At 46.8% G+C, this 27374-nt stretch overlaps 1 protein-coding gene across 17 annotated transcripts in view; it reads right to left on the bottom strand.

Annotated features, from left to right (window-relative positions):
- The window catches only part of DST (dystonin), a 466993-nt gene that overhangs the window by 407370 nt on the left and 32249 nt on the right, over window positions 1-27374 (bottom strand). The gene's annotated exons all lie outside the window — the stretch shown is intronic.

Raw genomic sequence — 27374 nt, forward strand, 5'->3', positions numbered from 1 at the left:
CTAGCACTAACCCCTGTTGGCAGACTGGGCTAGATGCACCAGATGAATAAACTGAGAAGATTAAAGTATTTCCTCTGCTCCTGCAGAAGAGACTACTGCTGTCATAAGCTGGGTCAGTATTGTGGTACCGAGCTCTTAGTCAGTGTTTTCCACCTTTTCAGTCAGCTGTATTTCTTCAAAACTTGACAGCAAACATGTACAGTTTAATATATTTTTGCATTTGACTGCAAGCCTGACTCAAGTAACTTGACATAAGTATCTTCCTTCATTGTTTAGTGGGCATGACTGAGAAGATTACTTGCAATAATAAGTATTATGCTGGAATCTAGATCAGCGTTCCTTGTAAGTCAAGCACTTGGGTGGCCTCCCAGACAAGATTCAGGTGCTGCCCCGCTGATTGGCAGAGCACCCATAAGAGGGCAGAATGTGTTTCTATTGGGCTATGTCTAGACTGCAAGCCTCTTTCGAAAGAGGCTTTTTCGAAAGTATCTTTTGAAAAAGCCTCTTTCGAAAAAGAGCGTCTAGACTGCAAGCAGTACTTTCGAAAAAGCAAGCTGCTTTTTCGAAAGAAAGCAGCGAGTGAGTCTGGATGCTCCTCTTTCTAAAAAGACCTGTTGGCATTCAAGAACGCCTTTTTTCGAAAGAGCACTTTCGAAAAAAGGCGTTCTTCCTCGTTGTGACGGGGCAGGCACAGGGCCCGCGCCGCCCCGCACTGAGAAGGGGAGTCCGGGAACAGGAGTCCCGGCCGAGACGGCCGTCGGCCCGCCGCGTTCCCCGGCGCCGGGCGATGACGTCACCGAGAGCGACGGGGAGAGCGCGGGGAGGGGCGGGGCCTGGAGTCACGGGAGCACGCCGGCCCCGGCGTCCGGAGGGGAGCGGGACATTCAAAGGGCCCCGGACCATGGACCGGAGGAGGGGAGTGCTGGAGGCAGGACGGAGGAACCGGGTCTGTTGGGAGACCCTGGAAAGGAGAAGCGGTACTCGCGGCGGCTGAAGCCTCCCCCGCGACAGGGACTCCGGGTGAGTCTATCCCCTTGCTGGGGGGAACGCGCCGAACAACCGGCCGGGAAGAAGTGACCCAGGGCGGGGCCGTGAACCCCGCGAGTGGAGGGTTTGGGGGGAACGTAACCCCCTCCACTGACTAGGGACTAGCGTCCCCGTCTTAGGGCCCTGGGTCGGGGCTCGGAGTGAGGGAGGGCCCGAGCCCCCTTCCCGGCGTCTGCGAGCCAGGGCGAGCTCCGGCAGCCCGCACGGTCGGCCGGGAGCTACCATCGGCCAGAGGGCCAAGAGCCCGATCAGCTAAGAAAGGACGAGGGTCACCCGAACTCGGGGGGACCACCAGGGCAGTGGGTTACACTCGTGAAATGAGGTTTACCGCCGTCGAAAGAAAAGCCACGTTCTTTCAATTTAATTTCGAAAGAACGCGGCTGCAGTCTAGACTACTTTTTTCGAAAAAAACCCTGAGTCTGGACACAGCCTTGGTGGTTTACATCTACACATGCCTTGGTTCACATAACAAAATTTAGTCAATACACGGATGAAAAAATTAGAGGGAACACTAGTCAGGGATAGCTATCTAAGTTTAGTAGGAACATCCTGGTAGTAATAAACAAGCCCGAATATAAGATAAGGTAGAGGTCAGATTATGCATGAACATAGCACGCTATAGAGGTATTGATTCCTACAAAGTAACCAAGCCAATCCAAAACCATGTGATGTAAAGTATAGTAAAAATGCAGTGTGTACACACACACACATACATATCAAGGAAGAGATTTTCTGTATAACTGTGGATGTGTGGTGTACCATCTCTCCACCTCTTACACTTGAGACTCATCAACACAGCATAGCTTTGCTATATGCCAAATAAAAATACCTGAGTGATGAAATCTGGAGTTGAACTGAGTTTTTGGGAAGCAAAGTGGAAAGAGATTTTGGGGGGAATCCAAACATTATTTTAAATGACTTTCATAGATTTTTAGAAGTTTATACCTTAACATAGGTTGCAATGTTTTATTTAATTTATAAAAACCACATTTAAATGACAAAATCCCCAATTTAAATAAAACATTCATTTTAAAAAATAATCCGTTTTTATCATCCTGATTTTATTCTTAATTTCTCTGGTACACACTCATTATTTCTAATACCAAGTGTTTTATAAGAATTATACAGGTTGAACTTCCCTGATTGGTCTTGAATGAGGGGATTTGCTGGACCAAGGGAGGTCTCTGCCACTGGTGTCCCAGCCCACTGCCCCCCCCTGCTGTAGGCTCCTTGTGGCCCATGCTTGGCCCCACTGCCCCTGGAGCCCTGGCTCTGGCCCATCTCCACCACTGATGGGCTCCTGCTCCAGCCTGCTTGCTGCTGGCCCAGCCAGGGCTCCCCAGGACTGGAACTTCTCCACTGTTGCTGTTGACGGAGCTTCCTGGCCTCCGCCGGGGCTGGAGCTCCTTGGCCACTGCTAGGGCTGGAGCTTCATGGCTGAGGCCAAAGCTCCTTATCATACTGCGGCTAACTAAAGGCTCATTGTAGAGCATCTGCACCTTCACAATCTCCCAGACTTTCCATCACTGGGGACCCTTCATGCACAGTTTGGTTGTTGGTTATCAGCTGAAAGCACAGCTATACACAACCCCTCGCTCCAGGCTAAGGCTAAAACTTTAAACTAATCCTGTATCATTTATATTTATATTTCAGTAATATTAAACTTGTCACATATTTTCTTTTCTTTTGCCTTTTGCCAAGTTCTTTAAGGGCAATAGATAAATATGAAGAGAAATAAAGGAATAAAACAGAAAAAAATAAAAGGAATAGTGAAATACGTGAAATAAAACAGTCAATATTTGAATAATAATTTTAGGAAATTAGTATATTTTCATAAGACTCCTGCTGTTTAGAGAACAGTAAGTCTGTTAGTGTTAGATAAATGACTTTTATTCATATATTTTTAATTGAGATCTCAAACTGGGAAACACTGAAGTGAAATGTCTGCTAAAGTAGAGTATGTCAACACTACAGCGTTATTTTGAAATATTTTATTTCGAAATAGCTTATTTCAAAATAATGCATCTACAAAAACAAAAAGAATTTTGAAATAGCTTTTTGCTCTTTCGAAATAGCGCGTCCACACTGAGTGGATGCTGAATCCCATTTAACGCTGGCCGGAACCAGGTCCGGCAGGGCATCAGGTCAGGAGTTACTTGGTGTGGCTGCTGCCTGAGGCTATCAAAGGCCTGTGCTTAAAGGGACCCCCCCCCCCCGACATCCAGTTATCTGCTTTCCCTGCTTGCTTGCCTACTTCGATGAGGGACAGCAAAGCATTTTGTCTCTGCTTTCTCTGGTTGCCCTCACTTGGGACACCACAGCACTATGCAACATGGAGCCAGAGCTGCCCTGGGCACTCCGGTGCTTCTTGTGGATGCGTTGCTGCGAGCCTGGCTGCACTTTCTGCAGGCTGCCATCCAGGATGTCCATTGAGATGGCTGTCAATATCCAGGAGGCCCTGCAGGAGAGCTTTCACCCTGAGGAGCACTAAGAGCCTCCCTGGTTTGCCCCACTGGGGGCATGTGCCTCATTCCTCCCTCACGTCCTTCCACTTACCCCTCCCTAGCCCCGCTTCCTGATGTCAAATAAAATACATGTATTTTCATGAACACAAACTCTCTTTAATTAACAAAACTGGGTGGTGGGGGGGAATGAAACTCTGGTGAGACTGGGGGAAGGAGGCGGGAGAGGGGAGAAGAGAGGGTGGGAGAGAGGAGGGGGAAACCTGGGAGAAGGGAGCTGAAAGAGGGAAGCAAGGGGAAGAAGGGGGAGGGGAAGCTCAGTGCTCAGGGTTGGGGGTCTTGCCAGATCAACTTCATTGTCATGCCAACCTGCTCCTGGGTTCACATGTGGCCTTTGGTGGCCAGGCTGGCAGCTATCCTACCATAGACGGCCGCATTCCTCTGTCTAGTGTGGAGATCATGTACATTGGGGCATCCCCCCCCAAACCTGAATAAGGTCCATGATTTCCACCCTGGAGCAGGAAGGCACCCGCCTTCTCCAGGCCCAGGCAGGCTCCTATGAGCTCGCAGACTGCTCCTGGGGAGCGGTAGAGGGCTGGCTGCCAGTGGCTTGCTGGCTCATGTTTTGGTGCTGCTGGGTCAGGGTTAGTGACTGCTGGCTCTGGGCCGGCAGGCTTGGAAATGGCACAGGCAGTGTGGCCAGAGTCAACCCCTTTAAGGGCTCCAGGGAGGGAGGATGGTGAGGAGTGTTCTTGCTTGAGGCTGGAGTGGCCACCAGGGGACCCTGGGAAGGCTGGAAGCCCCCTATTTCGAAATAAGTGTCTATATTGCACTTATTTCGAAATAGCTATTTTGAATTTGGTGTTATTCCTCATGAAATGAAGTTTACCAAATTCGAAATAAGCGCTCCGCTATTTCGAATTAATTTCGAAATAGCAGTTTGGCTGTGTAGATGCTAGTAAAGTTATTTCAGAATAATGGTTGTTATTTCAAAATAACTTTGCTGTGTAGACATACCCGAAGAGACCAGAAAGGACTGAATATTCCTGGTGTTAAATATTTACAACATAAATCCTAGTTATGATATGGAATGCAAATCGCAAAATAGCAAATGTGTATAATCAGATCTCATGGACCACATAGGAATGAATGGTATCAAGAATTATAATACAGAACAGGCAAGCCAACAAAGGCTACAAACAGGGGCAATATAAAACCAGTGGTCTTATTCTCAAAAAACACAGTAAAAACACTGAATAGCAAAACTTAACATAGATATTAGAGACCCAATCAAGTTACATAAATATCTATCCATATGTGTGTTCTTTTCATTGTTCTCAAGCATCCAGAGTGGCTATAAGATAAGGCCATAGGGAGCTGTCTACAGCAGTGTTTCTTAAACTGTGTCCCGTGGTACACAGGCATGCCATGAGTCAATCAGAGATGTACCGCAGAGAAGAGTCTTCAAATGGCCACCTTAAAAGGGCAATCTCTGCTCTTCTCTTCTGCCCTGCTAGATTTGTGTGCGAGACATCCAGCGCAGCCCGCGGCAACCACACGAGACCCCCTCCCACTTATATCCACCCAGCGCTCACCTCCTTTCTCCCTTCTCTTCCACCAGCAACTCTCTTTCTGTACTGCAGGTGGCCCACGTTGGTCTGGAGGCTCATGGGGCGGTGCAAAAGGACCCGGAATTTTTTTTGTTGTTAAAAGTGGGAGCTGTCCTTTGGCACTGGACTGCTCAGGTTTACAATTGAAAGCTGGGGCTAAGTTTGTGATTGGGGGAGGGTTGGGAAAGCAAGAGGCGTGACATCATTAACCCTACCCCAGGTTGCTGTGACGCCAGCCCAGCCCCTGCCAGGAGAGAGGGTGGGAAAACTTGGGGCTCACGTCAGAAGCTTCCATGACAGAGGGCACGTCAGGGAAGAGCTGATGCATCGAGGCGCGTGCTCAGCTGCAGGCACTGATGATGCTAGCGGAGAGCCCTGTGGCAGCCAGCTGAGAGCGGCTGCCCGCAGTAGGAACAGAGACTGTCCATCCCTTCACAAGGGCTCCTGACTAGCGGTGCGAGGCTGTGGTGGATCAGGAGGCTTTATCTTTTCTGCGTTGTCTGCGAGCCTACCATGTGAAGGCGGGGAACCTCTGCACTGCGAGCTGCCACCAAACAATTTCATCCGGCCCTCAGGAGCCGCTTTAAAAACTTCACCCAGCCTCCCCTGCAGCATGGCCGGATGCTTCCAGTTCTTCTCCCGCATCTGGGAAAGCCCCGTGCAGATCTGGGGGGAGGGAGAAGCTTCATGTGCTGGAGCGCTGCGACGTTTCCTCGAGGTGTCAGTGAAAAAGGCTGGAGCTGCTTTCCGGCCTCCGGCAGCTGCAGAGGCTGCCAGCAAAATTCCTTTTGCTGGTAAGGAGAAGTGCGGGACCAGGGGAGTGGGAGGGAGGAACTGAAGGGGAGGGGGGATCTGTTCCCAGAGTGGGAGGGAAGGGAAGCCCCAAAACCCTTTCCCTGCATGGGGTGCCTTTAGGGAGGAAGGGGCGGCCCTCTGCTGGGCAAGCCCCAGAACTCCTTCCCTGTACAGTTTGGCCCCAGCCACACAGTGCCAGCTATGCCTTAACAGTTAAGGAGGCATGCAGGACCTGAGGGAAGGGGGGTGAGTAGGAATCACCTCCCCCCCCTCAGTCCCTTCCCTGCAAAAAGCAAACTCAGCCATCACACTAAAATTCTAAATAAAAAAAGAACAGTATACTACATCAAGGTGCTTTGTGGAATTTGTGTGTGTGTGTGTGTGTGTGTGTGTGTGTGTGTGTGTGTGTGTGTGTGTTTTCCCACTTTTGTGTGGCCTCCAATTAATATCTCTGCGGATTACCAGCCACTGATGCAAAAAAAAAAAGGCTCCCTACCCCGATGTAAAGCATCCTTTGAGCTGCTGCTAGTGGCAGTTAAATGACATGTGATGCTCCTCCTCTTAAAGACACTTCTAGAGCTGACTAGGGTATGTCTACACTACCCCCCTAGTTCGAACTAGGGGGGGTAATGTAGTCATACGGAGTTGCAAATGAAGCCCAGGATTTGAATTTCCCGAGCTTTATTTGCATAAAGCCAGCCGGCGCCATTTTTAAATGCCGGCTAGTTCGGACCCCGTGCCGCGTGTAGCTTCCTAATCCGAACTAGCTGTACGCCTCGTGGAACAGAGAGTTTCTTATCAGTTATGCTTTTTATGGGATACGGATGATCATCTTATGCTGAACTCGGAGGATCAAAAGATTGTTCCTTATCCTACAGCTTGTTCAGTTTGGGGGACCCTATTGGTAGCAAAGCTACTGATGACACAGCTATCGGCATCATGCAAGCATCTAAGTCCCTCCATCACTTTAAAGTAATGGAGGAAAGGGCCTCAGTCTCAAGTGAATCTGATAAAGCAGAAAGACAAAAGTCTTTTAGTCTCAAAAGGTAATTATAGAAAGATGGAAAGAATGTTTTAATGACCCTTCAATGAGCAGCTTGATAAAGGTGAACAACCAACAGCCATTTGCCAGGCAGGTGAGACCCCTGTGAGATAACCTAGCTTTAAGGAGATTCAATGGGGCATTCACATCTCTAAGGAATAACAAAGCATCAAATCTTGACAGTGTTCCTGCACAATTATTAATAGAGTAGGGTATGAGTCATGTCAGAAACAAAATAATTTATTTGGTTTAGAAGTGTGAAAAAAGTCAAAAGGAATGGAAGGAGGTGGTCAGATACCCAATTTTAAATAAAAGGTGACACTATCACAGCATCTCCCAACCCATTACATCTTATAATGTAATTTGGTAATTCTTACACAGAAGAAATAGTAAAGATTATTAGTGTGAACAGGACTACTATGGATCAAATATTTTCAGTCTGTCAACTTCTCAAGATGGGAATATGATCACAATACATTACAATATTCCCTCAAAATATAACGATTTTGTGAGGGAAGAAATTAAGGTGTGGTTACTGAGCAGAAATGCTTGTTAATTTTCTCTTTAGAGAATTCTCAGCCCCAAAAACAATGGAGAAAGGCCAAGCTTCAGATATACAAGGCCATTAAAAGGCCTAACACTTTAAATGGATGTGAGAACTGAGCACGTACTACGAAGGAAAAAAAGACAGCTAGATATCCTTGAACTAAAAGTGCTGAGCTAAATGTGGGGCCGGTAAGAGAGAAAAGTGTGTGGAGAAAAAGACCTAATAAGGAGCTGCGGGATATCTATGGAAAAGCAAATATAGTACAGTTGTACATCCCTTGTCCGGCACCTTTAGGACCAGCCCAGCCCTAAATTTGCCACACCAAGGGAGGTCCCCTCCCCACTCTGACTCCACATCCAGCCCCAGCCAGCCCCCTGCTTCCTGTCCAGCTGGGATGCGGACCCTGATTGGGCTTGCTGGATACCTGTCCCCATACCACTAGCCCAGGCTATCACTGGCTCAGTTGGGCTGCCAGGATCGGCCCTGCCAGTGCCGGCCCCACTGCCACCAGTCCCGGCCAGGCTGCCAAACACCAGTCCCGGCCCCACTGCTCCAGTTCCAGCTGGGCTCCTGGATGCCAGCCTGGCCCTGCTACCACTAGCTCCAGCCCACACTTGGCTGCTGGCTTTGGCAAGTGTGCCGGATGCTGGCCCTACTGCCACCAGCCCTGGCAGGGCTCCTGGCCACTGGCCCCCTTGCCACTGGACTGCAGACTCCATGGCCCTCTGGTCTAGGAACACCCATGGACTAGCAGGACCAAAGATGTTGCCTCACCAGAGAGTCCTGATTTAGTGAGATACAACCTGTAAATATAGTGAAATCCCAATGACTTCATTGGGCAGGTCATATTAGGAGACAGACCAGCTATGCATCTCTTGAAAGTACTTGCTTATTTTGTCTAATTTCATGGCTGGCCAAGGAGAAAATGGATGGATAATAAGGAACAAAATCTAAGAGCTCTTAATGTGAATTAACATTAGTGGGGAAAGTACAGCCTTGACATAAAGAGGTGGGGGCATATTCTGCCACATCCATGCTCTATAGATAGAGCCACAGAGTAATAATATTGTGCAAATGAAGAAACTGATGCCCAAATTTTCAAAAGTAGTCTCTAATTTCATGTGCCTCAATTCAGGGGTGTCCAAATATAGACACCAATGGCACTAAAGTCCAATCAAAGTAGTAGCTGTGAACAATCTCTGAAAATCAGGACCTTCTTGGATACTCCAATCATGATCTTCTTGGGCACTTCTGAAGCACCCAAAATTAGGATACCACAGACCAGGCACTTTTACAGGGCTTTGCCAAAAGGGAGGCCCAATCATGGCCTATTATCACTAGGCATGCTCATTAATTGGCTGTCATTCAAATTGTTGGGGATCTGCATTATTTGTTTCAGTTGTCTACTGGGATAGGGCTTTACATCTTCATGTATACAGTGCAAGTCAATTATAATCTCTGGATTGATCATCTAATCCACTAATATGACGTACATTCTGTTTAACTATACTCTGAACCTGCAAGGCCCAGTACCTCCTTCCACTGGACCTTACTGTGACTATCAACTTGGGGAAAATCTTCCCCTGGGCATTCTCTTCTGCCATAGAAGCCTGTGCATATATGCACATCAATGGACACTCTTTCCTCATATGCCCCTGTTGTTCACAGAGGGTACGTCTACACTACAGCGCTAGTTCGAACTAACTTAGTTCGAATTAGTTAATTCGAACTAAGCTAGTTCGAACTAACGCGTCTAGAACTAAAAACTAGTTCGAACTAGCGTTTTGCTCATTCGAACTAGCAAGTCCACATTGAGTGGACTCTGAACAGGGCTTAAGGATGGCCGGAAGCAGTGCCGGCAGGGCATAAAAGGAGGACTTAGAGCATGGAGATGCTGTCTCAGGCTAGCCGAGGGCTGCGCTTAAAGGGTCCCGACCCCCACCCTGGACACACAGTTCTAAGGGGTGCCCCGCTTGCAAAGAAGTTCTGGCTTGGAGTGCCCTGAGTGCCCACACTGGGCACATCACACCACTCGGCCATCAGCCCGGCTGCACTTGCCGCAGGCTGCCATCTGGGGAGAGGGAGTAATTGGGGGGCTGCAGGAGAGCTTCCACCCCCAGAAGCCCGCAGAGCCAGCCCAGTCCTCCCCATCGGGGGCTCGTACCCCATTCCTCCCTCACCTCCTTCCACTTACCCTTCCTTAGCCCCCTTCTTATTGATGTACAAAATAAAGATAACGTTTCTTCCAACATTGACTCTGTCTTTATTGAACAAAAACTGGGGGAGACTGGGAAAAGGAGGTGGGAGAGGGGAAGAGAAAGGCTGGGAGAGGGGAGGGCAACTAACATGATCAGGGGTTGGGAACAGGTCCCAGATGAAGAGAGGCTACAGAGACTGGGACTGTTCAGCTTAGAAAAGAGGAGACGGAGGGGGGACAGGATAGAGGTCTCTAAAAGCAGGGGTTGGGTGGAGAGGGTGCATTCAGAAAAGTTCTTCCTGAGTTCCCATAAAGAAGGACTAGAGGACACCAAAGGAAAGGAATGGGTAGCAGGCTTGAAACTAGTAAGAGAAAGTTGTTCTTCTTGACAAAGCAAATAGTTAACCTGTGGAACTCCTTGCTGCAGGAGGCTGTGAAGGCTAGAACTATAACAGAGTTTAAAGGGAAGTGAGATCAAGTGATGGAGGTTGGGTCCATGGAGTCCTATTAGCCAGAGGGTAGGAGTGGTGTCCCTGCCCAAGGTTTGTGGAAGGCTGGAGAGGGATGGCATGAGACAAATGGCTTGGTCACTGTCTTCGGTCCATCCCCTCCAGGGTCCCTAGGGTTGGCCGCTGTCGGCAGACAGGCTACTGGGCTAGATGGACCTTTGGTCTGACCCAGTACGGCCATTGTAAGCTCAGGGCTCAGGGTCGGGGGTCTCAGTGGACCCCCTTGATTTTCATGCACACCTGGTCCTGGGTGGCCAGGCTGGCAGCTCTCCTGCCCTAGCCGGCCACTTTCCTGTGCCTAGTGCGGAGATCGTGGACGAGGTCCACGATGTCCGCACTAGCCCAGGAAGGTGCCCGCCTCTTGCGGTCCAGGGCAAGCTCCCGGGAGCCGCCAGCCTGGTCCCGGCAAGAGGGGGTGGGCTGGGGGGCATCGGGTGGGTGGCTCTGTGCCGTGCCAGGTGCAGGGTCTGCTAGCTGGGTGCTGGCAGGTTTGCACCTGGCACGGGCACCGTAGCCAGCCCGTGCCCCTTTAAGGGGTCCGGGGCCGGGAGGGGGGCATAGAGTTTCCCTGGTGTTGGCCAGAGTGGCCACCAGGGAAACCTGGGGAGGGCTAGCCTCCCACTAGTTCGAACTAAAGGGCTACACAGCCCTTAGTTCGAACTAGCTAGTTCGAACTAGGCGTTAGTCCTCGTAAAATGAGGTTTACCTAGTTCGAACTAAGCGCTCCGCTAGTTCGATTCAAATTCGAACTAGCGGAGCGCTAGTGTAGCACCTATTAAAGTTAGTTCGAACTAACGTCCGTTAGTTCGAACTAACTTTGTAGTGTAGACATACCCAGAAGTAGCAGATTTCTGAGTTCATCGCCACAGCTCCTCCTTGGTGGAGAGTGGTCTTAGATTATGAGTGAGACCCATGTCTTTGCTCTAGGGCTCCAGCTCTGTTGTTTGCATCACTAAATAGATATCCAGGAGATACCTCCTCCGAGCTCAGCCCTGTGTCTTGCTGTGGTCTTCCTCTCTCCATGCAGGCAAGTTGGGTCTCTGGAATGCATGTTTTTCACTGTGCCCAGGGTCCAGCATCTGCTGGCAGACATTGTCAGTGGCTCTAGTTGGTGAGCAGACAGACACTATGCAGTTCTATCCTTAGCAACCCATCAGGCATAAGAAAATTCTCCAACAGCTGCACCATGTTTGACTAGAATTTAGAGCAATGCCAAAGCACCCTGTCATGATGTATGCACATCCCATCTCTTGAAATGAGGGTACTCAGAGGTGTGCATGCCACTTTGACATAGGCCTTGCCTGGCCAATGGAACACTCAGAAATCATAAGGTTGTAGTGAGAGATACCACCAAATGATCCAGGGGTTTCATTTTGTTGAGCCACCAGAGAAGTACATGGTCTGTCATCAACTTATTTAAAGGTTGTTCCTAGCAGCTAATACCGCAAGGCATCAATAGCTCATCTTACCGCTAAAGCCTCTTTTTCAATTTCTGTCCATTTCACCTGACAGGGTTGGGAGTTCTTCGTTAAATCTGTAAGCAGCGCTGCAATCATTGCAAATTTTGGGATGAATTGTCTGTAATAGCTGGCCAGACCTAAAAACTGGCACACCTGCTTTTTTGTTCTTGGCATTGGTGTCTCTGCCAAAGCTTGTACTTTGCCAATCATCAGTCATAACTTCCCACCTCCCATTATGTATCTGAGGTAAGTCACCTCTTCATTTCCAAAGTGGAACTTTGCAGAGTTTGCTGTGAGGCCCACTTCTTGTAGGGCCTGAAGAACTTCCTTGAGATGACGTGGGTGCTCTTCCTAGGTATTACTGTAGATGACAATGTCATCTATATATGCGGCTGCATACAGGTCATGTGATTCCAACAATTTGTTCATCAGCCTCTGCAAGGTGGCAGCTGCCACATGCACTCCAAATGGCACGGTAATAAATTGGTAGAGACCAAAGAGTGTGGGAAAGTCCACCTTCAACTTTGAGTTAGGCGTGAGAGATATTTGCCAGTACCCTTTTGTTAAGTTGATGATAGATAAGTACTTAGCCCCTCCTAGCCACTCCAACATTTCTTCGACCCAGGGCATTGGACAGGAATCAAAATGAGATACAGGCAGTCCCCAGGTTATGTACAAGATAGGGACTGTAGGTCTGTTCTTAAGTTGAATCTGTATGTAAGTCGGAACTGGCCTCCAGATTCAGCCGCTGCTGAAAATGACCAGTGGCTGACTACAGGAAGCCTGAGGCAGAGTTGCGCCTACGTCAACAGCGGCTGAATCTGGACGCCTGGGACAGAGCAGCTGGGGCGCTGACAGGACCAACCCGGCAGCACCCCAGCTGCTCTACCCCAGGCGTCCCCAAGTCAGCTGCTGCTGAAACTGATCAGCGGCTGATTCCAGGAAGATTCCTGTAGTCAGCCGTTGGTCAGTTTCAGCAGCGGCTGACTTGGGGACGCCTGGGGCAGAGCAGCTGGGGTGCTGCTGGGTTGCTCCAGTAGCACCGCTCCTCGGCGCTACTGGATCAACCCAGCAGCACCCAAGTTGCTCTGCCCCAGGCGTCCTGATTCAGCCGCTGCTGAAACTGACCAGCAGTGGCTGAATCAGGATGCCTGGGCAGAGCAGCTGGGGTGCTGCCGGGTTGGTCCAGTAGCGCCGAGAGCGGCGCTGCGGGACCAACTGGCAGCGCCCCAGCTGCTCTACCACAGGCGTCCCCAAGAAAAGCCTGGTCTGCTGGGGGGAGCGCACTAGCTGCGGCCCCCCTCCCCCAGCAGACCAGGGAGACGCAGGAGGCGGGACCGAGATGCGTCGCGGTCCTGCCGCCCGGGTCCTCCGCGTCTCCCTGGTCTGCTGCCCGCGTCTCCCTGGTCCCACCGCCTGGGTCCTCTGCGGCTTTGCTCCATGTCTCCCTGGTCTTCTGGGGCCCCTCCCAGACCTGGGCCCCCCCCCAGCAGACCAGGGAGACGCAGAGCAAAGCCGTGGAGGACCCGGGCAGGGGGACCGCCCATATGCGCTGCGGCCCCCCCGCCCGGGTCCGACGCAGAGCAGCTTTTCTTGCCCCGGAGGACGCGGGCAGTGGGACCGCGGCGTGTCTGGGCGGTCCCGCCGCCTGCGTCCTCCGGGGCGAGAAAAGCTCTGTTCGTAAGTACGGATCCGACATAAGTCGGATCCGCGTAACTCGGGGACTGCCTGTATAGCATTGATTTTCAGGAAATCAATGCAGAACCTGATAGTCCCGTTGGGTTCTGGCACTAGGATGACAGGACTCCTCGACTTGCTCTATAATTCTTCAATCATGCCCATCTCAAGCACTCTCTTAAGCTCTTATTGGATGGCATCCCACATCCTTCTTGGCAGAGGCCGGGGAGTATCTCTCTGTCCTCATTCTGTTGCGATGTGGTGGTGAATCAGGTTTGTCCATCCTGTCTTGGATAAGACATCTTGGAAAGTCCCTAAGAGTTGTGCCTGGTTCTGTTGTATGGGGTTGAGGCCCTCTACCAAATCTGCTGATTTTGGGTCTAGAGGTTCACCCACTAGAGGGCCTAGTTCAGATTTGGGGAGGATGGCTGGCACAATAAACATGGTCTTTCATATCTTTTAGGCTTTCTATAGGTTCAAATGGTATGTACGCACCTCCTTCCTGCATCCTAGTACCTTAACTTCATAATCTACTGGTACCACATAATATATCACTTCAAAGGGGCCCTGCCACTTAGCTAGGAGCTTCGACTTTGTTGAGCGTAACAGTAACACCTGGTCTCCTGGCTCAAGGCTACAGATCCTAGCCCCTGATTATATTGTTTGTCTTGTGCTTGTTGAGCATGTCTTAGGTACTCTCCGTGCGAAGGCACTTGATGTGTGAAGTCACTCTCGGAGACGTAACAAATAATGTGTGGTGCCAAGCACCCGCATTTCCTAAATCTCCTAGTCCTCCCTTAATAAGTCAAGTATACCTCAAGGCTGTCTCCCATTGAGAATTCTGAAGGGAGAAAAACCCGTCAAGGCTTGAGGAACTTCCCTTATAACAAAGAGTAGGGCCGGAAGAAGTGTATTACAATGTTGTGAGTCATCTATGAACTTATGTAGCATCGATTTGAAAATGTCATTAAATCATTCCATGAGTCCATCTGTCTAGGGCTGATATACTGGCATCTAGAGGGTTTGAATATGCATGAGCCCACACGGCTCTGTGATCCACTTGGAAGAGACATCGGTACCCTGATCTGTCAAGATTTCGATGGGTATCATCACCCTAGAAAATATCTTCACTGATTCATTTGCAATATTCATCATGGTTGCTCCCAGATACTGGATCACATAATCTACTATTACCAGGATGAATCAGTTCCCCGTCTTGCTCTTTTCTAATGGTCTGACCAGGTCCATCCCGACCTGCTCAAATGGTACATCTACGACTGGTAGAGGTATGAGGGGAGCCTTGAGTACACCCTTAGGACCAGCTCATTGGCATTCCGGGCATGAAGCACAGTAGTCTCAGACTTCATGGTGTATGCTAGGACAAAAGAAGTGGCATGCCACTCACTGGAGGGTCTTTTCCCTACCTAGGTGTCCTGCCCAATGAACGGTGTGTGCCAAATGCAGGCGGCTTCGCCGAACCCTCTGGGGGATCAATAACTGGTGGATCTCCTCTCATGTCTGGGGTCCGCCACCATCCGATGTAGTCATATCTTTCCATATCTCAAAGCGTGACACCTGTGGGCATAATGCCTCCTTTCTTTCCTCTGGGTTGTGGACCATGGCCTGCACCCACACTTAGCTCAGGGTTTGGTCTTCCCTTTGTTCTCGCAGGAAGACTACGTCCCTCTCCAGCTCTACCTGTAATCTGACCTGCTTTCTCCTGGATCTGGATCTACTGCAGACCTTGGACGGCTAGAGGGACCTTCTTGGGGATCTGTCTCCATGGGAAACCCAGCATCCTCCCTCCTAGAGCCCTAGGTAGCTGCTTTCTTGTAGGACAATACTCACACTCTCTCACGACTTCTTTAAACATGGGCCAATCTCATCCTAACACCACGGGGTATATCAGCTGGGGGGGAGGGCACATCTACCAGGAGGAGCTCCCTTTGGCCCTAGACTTCAAAGTTTACACTGGCAGTCAGATAGGGATGAACATCTCTGTGGATACACTGGATGTAGCATCTCCTCAGCTAGCTGGAAGTCTGGTACCAGATCTTCCCATATAATAGTCTGGCTGCAGCCAGAGTCCACCAGGGCCATGGCCTTCACACCTTCCGCTACTACATAGATCACCAATTTTCTGGGTTGAGGTTCCTATGCCTGATAGCCTGCCCCCCATACACTGTAGTTGCAATTCATATATCAGCAGTCTTTCCGGAAGTGTCCTCCTTGGCCGTACTCCCAACAATGATCACGGGGGCCTGCAGATTGGGGATCATTCCTGGGCGGACTTCTTTCCCGTTGTGAAAGTCTTTCTTTACTTGTGATGTTCTAGTGTATCGCTCTTTGGTTTTCTGTCCTGGGGTTTCAGCCTGCTGGGTACTGCATATGTGTGGGGAACCCAACAGTTCTGCCCTCCATAGTTTCCCTCTCCCTGGACCCTCTCATCTCCTGGGGCTCTCTAACCACCAAGGTCAGGCTCCAGTTTCTTCCACTGCTAGGTAATCTTCCACTAAGCTTACTGCCACTGTCAGCATGGCTGGCTGATGTCGCTGTACACACTCCTTGGCTCCTGTAGGGAGTACCTGTATGAACTGTTCCAGGGCTACTGTCTCTGCGACTTGGGGTCTAGTCCAGAACACATCTCAGAGCAATGACACCAGCAGCAATGCCCGTTTAATCATTGCACTAACATTGCAAACTCCTTCCATTCTTCTTAGGTTCTGTGGTGCAGCAGACTCAGTTCCTGAGTCAATGATCACAGGTGTTGCAAAGAAAATTTTCAAAAGCAACAAGAAGTCTTGTGGCACTTTATAGACTAACAGATTTATTGGAGCATAAACTTTCTTGGGCAAAGACCCACTTCGTCAGATTCATGATATGGCTTGCAGATTCAGACTAACACGGCTACCCCTCTGAAAGAAAATGTTGTTACTCCAAGGCTTCTGAGTTTTCCATATAAATTGCTCCCTTCACTGATACATTTATTACAATTACATAAGAGATTATCATATCCTGGACCTTACACATTTTGCTTAATCCATACTTAATTTTTTTACTAGACATTTATTACTATTTAATCCATGATGATCTATTAAAATTCTGAATAAAGCCACTTCACTCTTCCTTTCAAAGCTTTGGATTATATCGGTATTTTCAACTATTGGGATACTTCATGGAATTTTTCCCCTTCATTCTATATGTCCACAGTTCTTGCTACTCCTTCCTTAGCTCATTTTTTATTAAGTTTAAATTCTGTTTTGCTTAATATCAGCTTGTTTATGCTTAATGGAATTGGAAGCTATCCCTCAATGTGCTGGGATCCATGCTGTTGCTATGATCATATTCACATGTACCAATGCAGTTGTTAGCAATAATATTTCATTATGTATATTATTTCTGCTGTCAGACTTGCCATTTTAAAGTGCCTGCAAACCTGATAAAGAGTCAGACAGGACGGCCATATATCTCAGGCCCAACTAAGTGTCAGAAATATTCTTGTTGACTCATGAAGTCAGAGATAAGTTAGTTAACCTTGCTACTTTCTTGAATCCAAATGTGGGCACAAAGAAAGCTGTTCCCATTCAACCTGTTACAGTAAAACTCCATTAGTCCGGCATCCAATGCTCCGGGACTCCTGATGGTCCGGCACCATCAGGAACCCGGATGTGCTGGGGCAGCCGGACAGGCTTCCCCCATTCAGCTGCTGCTGAAACTGACCAGCAGCTATATCGGGGAAGCCGGGAGCAGAGTAGCTGGGGTGCTGCCGGGTTGGTCTCGTAGCGCTGCCCCTCAGGGCTGCGGGACCAACCCGGCTGCACCCCAGCTGCTCTTGGGGACACCCGGGGCAGGGCAGCTGGAGTGCTGCGGGGTTGGTCCCGCAGCGCCAAAGGACGGCGCTGCGGGACCAATCCGGCAGGACCCCAGCTGCTCTAGCCCAGGGGTCGCCGATTCAGCCACTGTTGAAACAGAACAGCGGCTGATTCCAGGAAGCCCAGGGCAGAGCTGCTCTGCCCCGGGCTTCCTGGAATCAGCCGCTGATCTGTTTCAGCAGCAGCTGACTTGGGGACCCCTGGGGCAGAGCAGCTGGGGTGCTGCCGGGTTGGTCCCGCAGCGCCGAGGGGCGGCGCTACGGGACCAACCTGGCAGCACCCCAGCTGCTTTGCCCCAGGCTTCGGGATTCAGCCGCTGCTGAAACTGACCAGCAGTTAATTGGTTAATTTGGTTAATTTTATTATATAATTCTATGTCTATATCAAGGAGGATGGCTTCCAGTGTAAATATTTTCTTATAGCTATTCATTATGGTCTCTATAAAGTCTTTCTTTTCATTAAGATCCATTATAAATTTCTTTTCATGAGGAACTTTGAGATTTTGTCCTACCCAGTCTCTACTGAATTTCCAACCATCAGTATATATTAGCGTTATCACCCTGCCCTTTCACAGGTGTATATGTCACAGTCAGCACATCAGGTGAAGCCTATTCCTGCACTCATCTCATTTGTAAGGTGTTAACTCATGATGTTAACAGGGGTCAGTTTAAATACACTTCCCTTTGAGTTCCATTTTTAATGGCCTATACAGTGGAAAAGACTTCCCGACCCAGACTTGTATAGTTCTTATGCTTATGAAATCCTATATCCATCTGTACATTCTTTGAACAGTACCCATGGTTACAGCTTTATATCACGGTCCCTCTCTCCATACACATCATAAGCTTTTTCTCTGTCCAAGATGGTTACTATCATGTATTTTTTGGTTCTCGAGCTTTTTTGTGTTTTGTTTCTGTTTGTACAATGTGGTCAGTCACATTCTGACCTCTGATCATTTCATCCCCAGTTTTTTCCAGTTTTGCCTACATGTGCTTTGAGGGCAATTGGTCTGTATGCCTCAGGCCTTGAGCACATCTTGCCTTGTTTCCTCTCTGCAACATGACTGCATGTTTCCAGTCTCTAGGTAATTTTCCTTTTCCTCCACATGCTATTGCATAATTTTTAGTCATACCCTCAAGGTTTTGTCACCTAAGTGTTGCATATATCAAATATTATGTCATCTTGGGCTGGCTTTTTTGCTTCTTATCATCATTTTTGGAGTTTCTTCATATTGAAGTGTTCATTTAAAATAAGTTCCACATCCTTCTTTCACCTTTTTCACCATCTTATAACTAACTTTTTGAAATGTGGCATCCAGAATTACTGGGAGAGGGGAGGGTTGTTTTTATTTTTTGGAGCGTATTCCTCCATGGCTTTTCACTGCAACACTTAGCATTGTGTTGTTCTTACTTCTTACTCCATTCATTTTCTGAAGTTGCTTGTACACTTCTGATGTACAGGTTGAACCTCTCTAGACCAGCACCCTCTAGACTTGTCCGATTCCGAACTGAATCACAGGAGGTCAATACTGTCTAGCAGCATTACCAACAATTCCACTGCTTACTAGGCTCTTAGAAGGGATTTAGGGGTAAATTAGAGCTAAATAACAACACAGAACACTGAGAGCCAGGACTAGTGATTGTAAACAAACTTCATGGGACTATAAGAAACTTGGTTACAACCATCATGAGTGGACATCCAGCTAACTAAAATTATGCTGGAGATTGCCAGACCAGAGAGTTCTAGAATAGAGAGGTTCACTATGCATTGACATCTTTATTTCCTTCCTATAGAATTTCCTCCAGCCTTCTCTTTTTTTGCCCTTCATATATTGTGCAACTCCTTTATTTCTGAAAATTAATCATTCATATAGTCTCATCTACGTTAATTCAATATGAAATTCAGTTTATTTTAAGTGGCCCCTAAATACTCTGTTTTTCAATGTACTTGCATAATATTGTGTTGAAATTGCCTAACTACATTATAGGAACTGCCAGCGAGAAACTGTAGGGTTTGCAGGTGGATAAACAATATTCATATCTTTTAGCACCTGGCAAAGAGTAGGGGGTGATTGTGCACGGTGGAATAAAAGCATCTGGGGGATGTTTGTGCTAAAATTTTGGCTAAGATCAAGTGTCTTTAAACATTATTTATATTATGTCAATCTGTTCTTATTACCCGAAGCTCCAAGAAGCACTAGCCCTCCCACACCGTGCGGTCCCCAAAATACATACTACCCTCAGGCTCACTCAACCATTTCCCCCGTACCCACAATATCCCTGACGCGAGTCAGACCCCAAAGGTCCTGAAGCTCCCCCTGCTCAGGAGATCCCACATTCACTCTCCCCCGTAACACCCCAATAGAGATATTATAACTAGATACGCGGTGGGACGCTCACCCTCTCGAGCCTAGATATCAGCTTACCCAAATCACTGGTCCTCCTAATACAGAATGAGCGTCCCCACCCAACCACCTATACACTAGAGAACCCACCACCACCCTACTCTCCAACTACATCCGGGGCACCACACACTCCCCATTATTCTCTACTGGCTCCTCATAAGCCACGCTCCAAACCCCCCCACACCCCCCCACCCTATGGAATCCACTTATCCTCTGCACTCCCCACTGAAGGGACATGAATGATATTCTGGAGGATGGGGGCACTCCCCCACCAGCGGGCCCCACTCGCGGGCTACACCAAACGCTTCGCCATGAGCCATTCAACCAGGCTTCCAGGTGCAAGTGTCCCTCTTACCCTATACCAAACCGGCTCCCGGATGTACCCATTCTCTCCTCTATAATTGTATCAAAATGTATTTCATACTGTTTGTACTGTTTGTTCGCAAACATTCGCTCAATAAACTGTCAATCTGTTCTTATTAGTTAGAAATGACACTAATTTCATCTATGGTTATTAAGTTTCAACATTAATATCCTTTAGATATCAATGGAGGAAGGACCTAAAAATTCTGAACTTGTGATTGCATAAAACCCCAAAGATGTGAACCATTTTTCAAAAAGGCACACATACACTATAAACAGATGGTGCACGCACCATCTCTGCCTACAATTGCAAATGCTTCCCACTGCCAACAAATATCATTTCTGTCTTATTCTTGAATTGTAGTCAATTTATTCCTATGCAGATCCTTATCTGAGCCTCGGTCTACACTACAAACATGTGAGTATAACTATGTCACTCAGTGGTATGGATTCAAAGCTGTGCAACTCAGATGAAACCCTACTCTGCAACTTTCAGAAATGTAACAGGGGTCAAAATGCAACCAGTTCTCTCTTTTGGAGACTGAAGTACCTATGGAGGAACAAATTAATGACAGAAGTGCAAGGTCATGCCCTGCAGCACACACTGCAGCCTTAATCCCATAGTTATTATTAGACTGAAGGTAAGGAACTTTGGGCGAGACAGTCTGGCACTATTTCAGCATCTTAGGTCATACACAGTTAATTCCAGCTGAAATTTTCATCACATTTTTAGTAAATACATTATTGTAATTGGAAGGAAAAGTAATAAAGACAGCCATGGAAACTAAGGAATAAGTTTACTTCCTGAGGAAAAAAACATTTTCATTTGTACTTCCCTCCATTATTCACAGGTGTGGGATTAACTAAGGCTATTATGCATAAAAGACAGTATGGGTTGGATTCTGATTTCAGTTCCACCACTGTAAATGTGGAGTAACTCTATTGATATCTAAGGGTATGTGTTGGAATTGAAAGTTTTATTCTTTTTATATTTGTATTTTAGGATTAATAATAAAGCAATGTAAGGTAACATATTATCACATTTAATTTGTTATTAAACTAAGCCCGTTAGTAAGATATAGATATATTTTTTTCAAAGTTTAGTATGTAAAGAGACAGGATCTCATATTGTATCTATGTCAATGAGATTAGAGGAGTGTTGAAGGCCCAAGTCTTCAGTGTGAATTGTTTTAATTACAAAATTTAGTAAGGCAATTTACAATGCTGTTTGCTTTTGTTCAATATAAAACTTTGCTGTTTGTATCTATGAAAGACTGTCTGTATGAATGAGATACGGTGTGAAGGTCATTGTTAGAGCCAGATGGTCAAGAGAGAAGGGGGAGAATGCAGGGTGAAGACAAACTGTAAAAGACAGACTGCGAAGAGATATATGAAACCATCGGTGCGTACCCACGGTCAAGAATTGATCAGATTGGCAGATTGACGGCTCTAAAGGTGAAGGCATCCCTAAAAACAACTGATTAACAATCTAGGACAGGATGAGCCTCTTGGAGATGTTTTGGGAATGATTAACATCAACAAGGTAACACACTGGTCACAGACTGACAAAGCAAAATCCATAGACTTCAACAGAGAAAAAGGATTATAAAAGCAGGGTGCCTTGCTATGGAACTTTGGGTTCGTCTTGCCATGAACTCCAGAGGAGCATCGGATCGTGCGACTGATTAAGCCCCTGATCTCCCTCTGTGATCGATCTGGCTAGCCACTAGATTGATCCAGACTCTGGACTGGTAACTATAACATAGTCTGGCAGGACTGTGTGTGTATAGTGTTTGTGTGTGCGAGTGACTGAAAAGCATATGCAACTGTTGTATTCTCAATAAATGCGGCGTACTGCCTTTTCCCCTATGAAAGATCTCGTGTGCTTCATTTAAGGAAAACATATGTATATACTGCAGAGTTTTTCTGGAAAAACAGCCATTTTTTCTGGAAAAACTACATTTACATCCACACTGCTATTGCGTTCTTTCGACAGAAAGTTGAAAGAACAGAGGGATTTTTCTCACAGTGGTAAACCTCTTTCTACGAGGAAGAAGCCTTTTTCCAAAAATGATTTTTCGGAAAAAGGCATGTGTGGATGCAGAAGAGAGTGTTTTTTCTAAAGAAGAGGCCTCCAGGACAAAGCACAGGTGCCCTGGGGGCCACTCCATCCACAGTAATCACATCTGAAATGCGAGATAGTGTCCAATAAATGGGGACACTAACTTTCGAAAAAGCAAATCACTTTTTTGTTGCGTTTTTGCTGGGTAGATGCTCTCTTTCAAAAAAAGATTTTCCGGGAGATCTCTTCCAGAAAACCTTCCGAAGAAGCTTGCAGTCTACACAGCCTAATTGTCCTACCACAACATACAGATAATACTACTGACCTCAAAAGGGGTTAATAGAATACTGCATTAGTAGAGTAGGGCCCAGTGATAAGGAGCCATTAGTTACTCCAAATGTATTATTCATGAAATTGAGATCAGAACCCTCCCCCTTAGCTGTATAACATATTATTATTTCATTACATTTTGTGGCTTTGATATCCTATCCACGGAACGCATTTACTGGAAGGGCCTTACATGACCATAAATTATCGTTTTAAATCTGAAATCAAAATGTGATTTTTGTTGTTGTTGTTAAGGTTTTAGTTCTTTTTTATTAAAAAAAGTAATACAAAATATCTAGAAAGTGCCACAGTCCTGGACAAGTAAAGTCCATAGTCATGTGAATTTAAAACAAAAGGTTCCTTCAAAAAATTAAAATGGCCAATGAGTAAGAGATGAGCTAAGGTAGGAAAATGTATAAAACAGTAAGAATGTCAGAGAAATAGTTACAGTAGCAATAAATGAACTCCAGAGTGGAAAGGAAACAGCAGCTGGAGAGGAAGTCAGGAACAAACAACAAGGAAAGAGGTTACCAGCTTTGGCAGAGCAGCAGGAAAACAAAAGTCTTGGAGCAAACAGAGTGTCAGGAAAAGAGATTTTGAGAAAGAAAACCTAATAATTGACATTACCAGCCTCTCAGTAATTACACAGGGGTCTTAGTGGCTGATCCAATACTCTTTGAAGTCAAGGGGGATCTTTGGATGAAGCACATGGGGCCAGATTTTCAAAATTCAAATAGGTGCCAACTTTTACAACGTAATAAGATTGCAATATGTGAATAAATTAAATACAAGTCAGTTGTATACTCTTCCATAAATTTCCTGATATCAAACAATATGCTTAAAAACTCCACATTTTTTGTCCTCTTGTATTATCTTCAAAGGTTTTTGTTGTACATCTTTGAATTTACATATACAAATAAAACCATAGGACAACTGTATAAAGACGTGCATTTACAGCTCATGGTTCTACAGACCCCATAGGTGGGTGAATTTTGCTGTCAGGATCCTTGCTGGATCATTAATATTCTTTGGGCATGAACTAAGGATGTTAAAGACTAGTCAACTAGTCAACAATCCAATAAGTATTTGTTTATCGGATAGTCTTTTAACTAGTCGACAAGTCGATAGGCACTTGCACATTCCTCCTTTGAAATGTACAAGAGCCCCCACTGGAGGAATTCGGAACTCCGTGTACAGGCTGGGGCCAGCGGGAAGTCCCGCTGACTCCAGGCTGCATGCGGGTGCCTTCTCTGAAATGCACAAGAGTCCCCAGTGCAGGCTCTTGTGCATTTCAAAGTCATGGAGCCTGGGGTCAGCGGTGGACTCAGAGTCCTCCGCTGACCCTGGACTCCATGCTACGCTGCATGATGCTAGGAGCTCGGGGTCAGTGGGCTACTCCCCAGCTGATCCCGGGCTACCCGTGGCATTTCCCAGGGAGCCCTGGGATCCACGCAGTTGCCCCTTTGAATCACATAAATGCATGGCTCAAAGGGACAGCTGCCACACAGCTGATCCACAGATCAGCTGTTCGGCGGCTGTCCCTTTAAACCACAGATCTGCACAATTCAAAGTGGCAGCTGCCTGGAGTCCCGGGGCAGCCCCATCTGACCCCGGGTTCCTGGGAAATACCGCGGGGAGCTCAGGATCAACTGGGGACTCCCCAGCTGACCCCGGGCTCCAGGCAGCTGCCCCTTTGAATGACGCGGATGTATGGTTTAAAGGGACATATGCCAACAGCTGATCCGTGGCGGCTGTCCCTTTGAGCCATGCATCTGCGCAATTCAAAGGGGCAGCTGCAGGGAGCCGGAGGTCAGCTGGGGACTCCCCATCTGACCGTGGGCTCCCCAGGAAATGCCGCGGAGAGCCCAGGAGTCCCTGCTGAGGGCTCTTGTGCAATTCAAAGAAAGCACCTGCAGGCATCCTGGAGTCAGCAGGACTTCCCGCTGCCCCAGGCTGTACACGCACTTCTGCATTCCTCCCTTGAAATGTACAGGAGCCCCAGTAGGGGCTCCTGTACATTTCAAAGGAGAAATGCGGAAGTGCCTATTGACTAGTCAACGGAAATTCCATCAACTAGTCAATTAACTGCATTTTAACATCATTAGTGTGAGCTTCCGTTTAGGCTCCAATCCTTGAACATGTACATAACTTTGCTGTTCTGAGCAGTCCCACTGATGTTCAACAAGCACTTCACATCAATACATTTCTACACACACTTAAGAGTTTGGAGGATCATTGCCTAAACTATGTGTGTAGCATCCTTAGCACAGTATTTGGTCTTGTAATTATCCTATGACAAATATAAAACGTGTTTTTAATTATGTTTCAATGCATTTAGATGTTAAATGTAACTGCTTGATTAGTTTTATGTGACTCACACATCTTTGTATGCACTTCCTTTGTATTACCTGTAGAAGCCGAGATGCATCTTTGGGGAAGTGTCCGATGATGTAGATCAGGGATCAGAAGCCTTTCAAAAGTGGCGTGCTGAGATTTAACTTTTTCACTTCTATTTATGGATTTGTGTGCCATTGATACTTTTTAAAGTCAATAATAGTCCTACTTACAGCAGCTTCATTAATAAATAAATTAAGATGCAGATCTTACCATTTTAATTACACAGGATGTTAAAATAATTAAGATCAGAGTTTTAGATATCTTCAACACTCCAAAAAAAATCTGTTAATAGAATCATTTTCTTTCTTACTTTGGGATACACAGGCTTAATTCTTGGCTCCATCACAGACTTCTTGAGTGAGCTCAGGTAAGCTCCTATGGGCACATCTACACTACAGCTGGAGGTGTAAGTTACAGCTCAAGGGCTATAACTAGACTGCTGAGTTTTTCCAGGGTACCAGAGGTATCCCAGAAAAGCTCTGATGTGTCCAGGGAATGCGTCCGCTTTTTCAGAACAGTTTTCAAAAAAGCGAGCACGTTCTTTCGACAGTCCCTGTATTCCTCTCGATGAGAGGAGTAAGGGATATTCCAAAAGAGCAGTTTTTTCTGAAATTTGGCCCCATGTAGACGTGCCAAATTTTGGAAAAGCCTCTTCCAAAAAAAAAAAAAAAGCAGAAAAAGATACTCCAATTGAGGTTCAAAGTTTGTGTATATTTTTCCAGTAAAACTCTACAGTCTAGACGTAGCCAAGAAGACATACACACACTAACTTTAGCTGAGTTAGTGCGCTGAGGGTAGGTCTGCACTGCAGTTAAAAATTTGCTGCTGTAAGGGTCGGAGCGCACACATTTCCTGGTAGCACTAAGGGGAGCTGACGATGCACCCAAGTGTTTGAGAGCATCATTGAACTGGCTGAAATTTTTAAAGCTTTTTTTTTCCTTTTAAAGAGCAGGAAAGGTCTCTTTTCTAAAACAAAACTGTCTCCTCCCAAACTCTTCGGAGGAGTAGCTGAGTTAGTTTGTTATTCGAAAAACTTAAAAAACAACAAATAATATTGTGGCACTTTAGAGACTAACACCACATGTAGATGGTATCATGAGCTTTCGTGGGCACAGCCCACAAAGAAAAAAATAGAAAAACAGGGAAGAATTAATCAATTGGAGCAGGGGTCAGCAACCTAGAGCTTGCGAGCCAGATATGGCTTTCTAGGGAGCCAGATATGGCTCTTTGGGAACCCCAATTCAGCCCTCTGTTGCTCCCTCTGCAGCAGGGAGCCAGCGCTGGCACTACAGTCTCATGGCCCTCCACAAGACTGGAACACCAGCGGGGGAGAGAAAGCCCCAAGGCTCCCTCAGATCCAGCACATGGGGAACAAGCAGAGCTAAACATGGCTCAGCATTACCCCAATAGGTTTCTGTGTGTAGCCTTTTCAGATATCAGATTTGTGTCCATTTTAACTTGCTTGGCACTCATTAATGGATCTCAAAGTTACCATATTTGTTCAGGCCAATTCCACAAGCCAGCTCAACATGGAAGCCTTAGAACTTATTTTAGAAGTTTGATTCCTATCACAGAGGTATGAATAAAGATATTGGCTGGATGGCCCGCTACATTCCACATCCTAATGATGTTAAAAAAACCCTAATGGGTACTTAAGAACAATTAGCACCTTCTCTATCAGCTTCATGTATCATGGACACTAATTGACTATTTCTTTCCCCGTTTTTTCTTTTTTTTCCTTCTCCCCCTGCCATCCCCTATTTATTTAGAAACTGGACCTTTAACAACTCCAGTCATCTGAAGAAGTGAACTGTGCTCACGAAAGCACATGATACCATCTACATGTTTTGTTAGTCTCTAAGGTGCTGCAAGACTATTTGTAGTTCATTCCAAATTGTTGACATTGGCAAAATGGTTCCTCTTGTGTAAAAAATGTCATGCCTTTTCACTAATTCAAACTTCAAAGTTTTTATAACTAGTTAGCATCAGTTTTTGGAGGGGCTTTTGTAAAGAAAAAAATTTCACTTATTTCTTTGGGGGACGGAGGGAAATAAAAAAAGACGTAGGACATTTTGAAAAAGGGGAAAACTTAAAAATGGGTCCATTTGGCACACCTTGAAATGAAAACAAATTCATAAGTTAATATTTTGTTTTTCCCCCTCTGTGAAAATAGGTCATCATATTTCAGTCAGTTCTGGTAACACAGGGGAAAATTATGAGTTATGCTTTTGTTGACAATTCCCATAAGAGCCTTTAGCTTTGTTTTCTAGATCTAGAGCCAGATATACAGAGGTATTTGGGTGCCTGAAGAGGCAGATACATGCCTAACCTGCTTTGCACGCCAGAAAACCCCAGATGTCTAACTCCCACTAAAAGTCAAATGAAAATAAATGCAATACCCATTAGGCATCTGTCTCTTTAGGTGTTTGTAAATCGAAGTCATTAACATCTCTTTATTTTGCTGCTCCATTTCAAGCACTGAGCAGCTCCTTTTAGCAGCTGCTTGACAACACCCCGCCCCCCACCAATCAGCTGAACTCCCTGTCTGCTATGGCCATCTGAGACTCAAATGACTGTGCAGGCTTCCTGCTGCAGGGGGCAGA

Source organism: Pelodiscus sinensis, chromosome 3 (assembly GCF_052426305.1).
Source record: "Pelodiscus sinensis isolate ZL-2025 chromosome 3, ASM5242630v1, whole genome shotgun sequence".
NCBI lineage: Eukaryota > Metazoa > Chordata > Testudines > Trionychidae > Pelodiscus > Pelodiscus sinensis.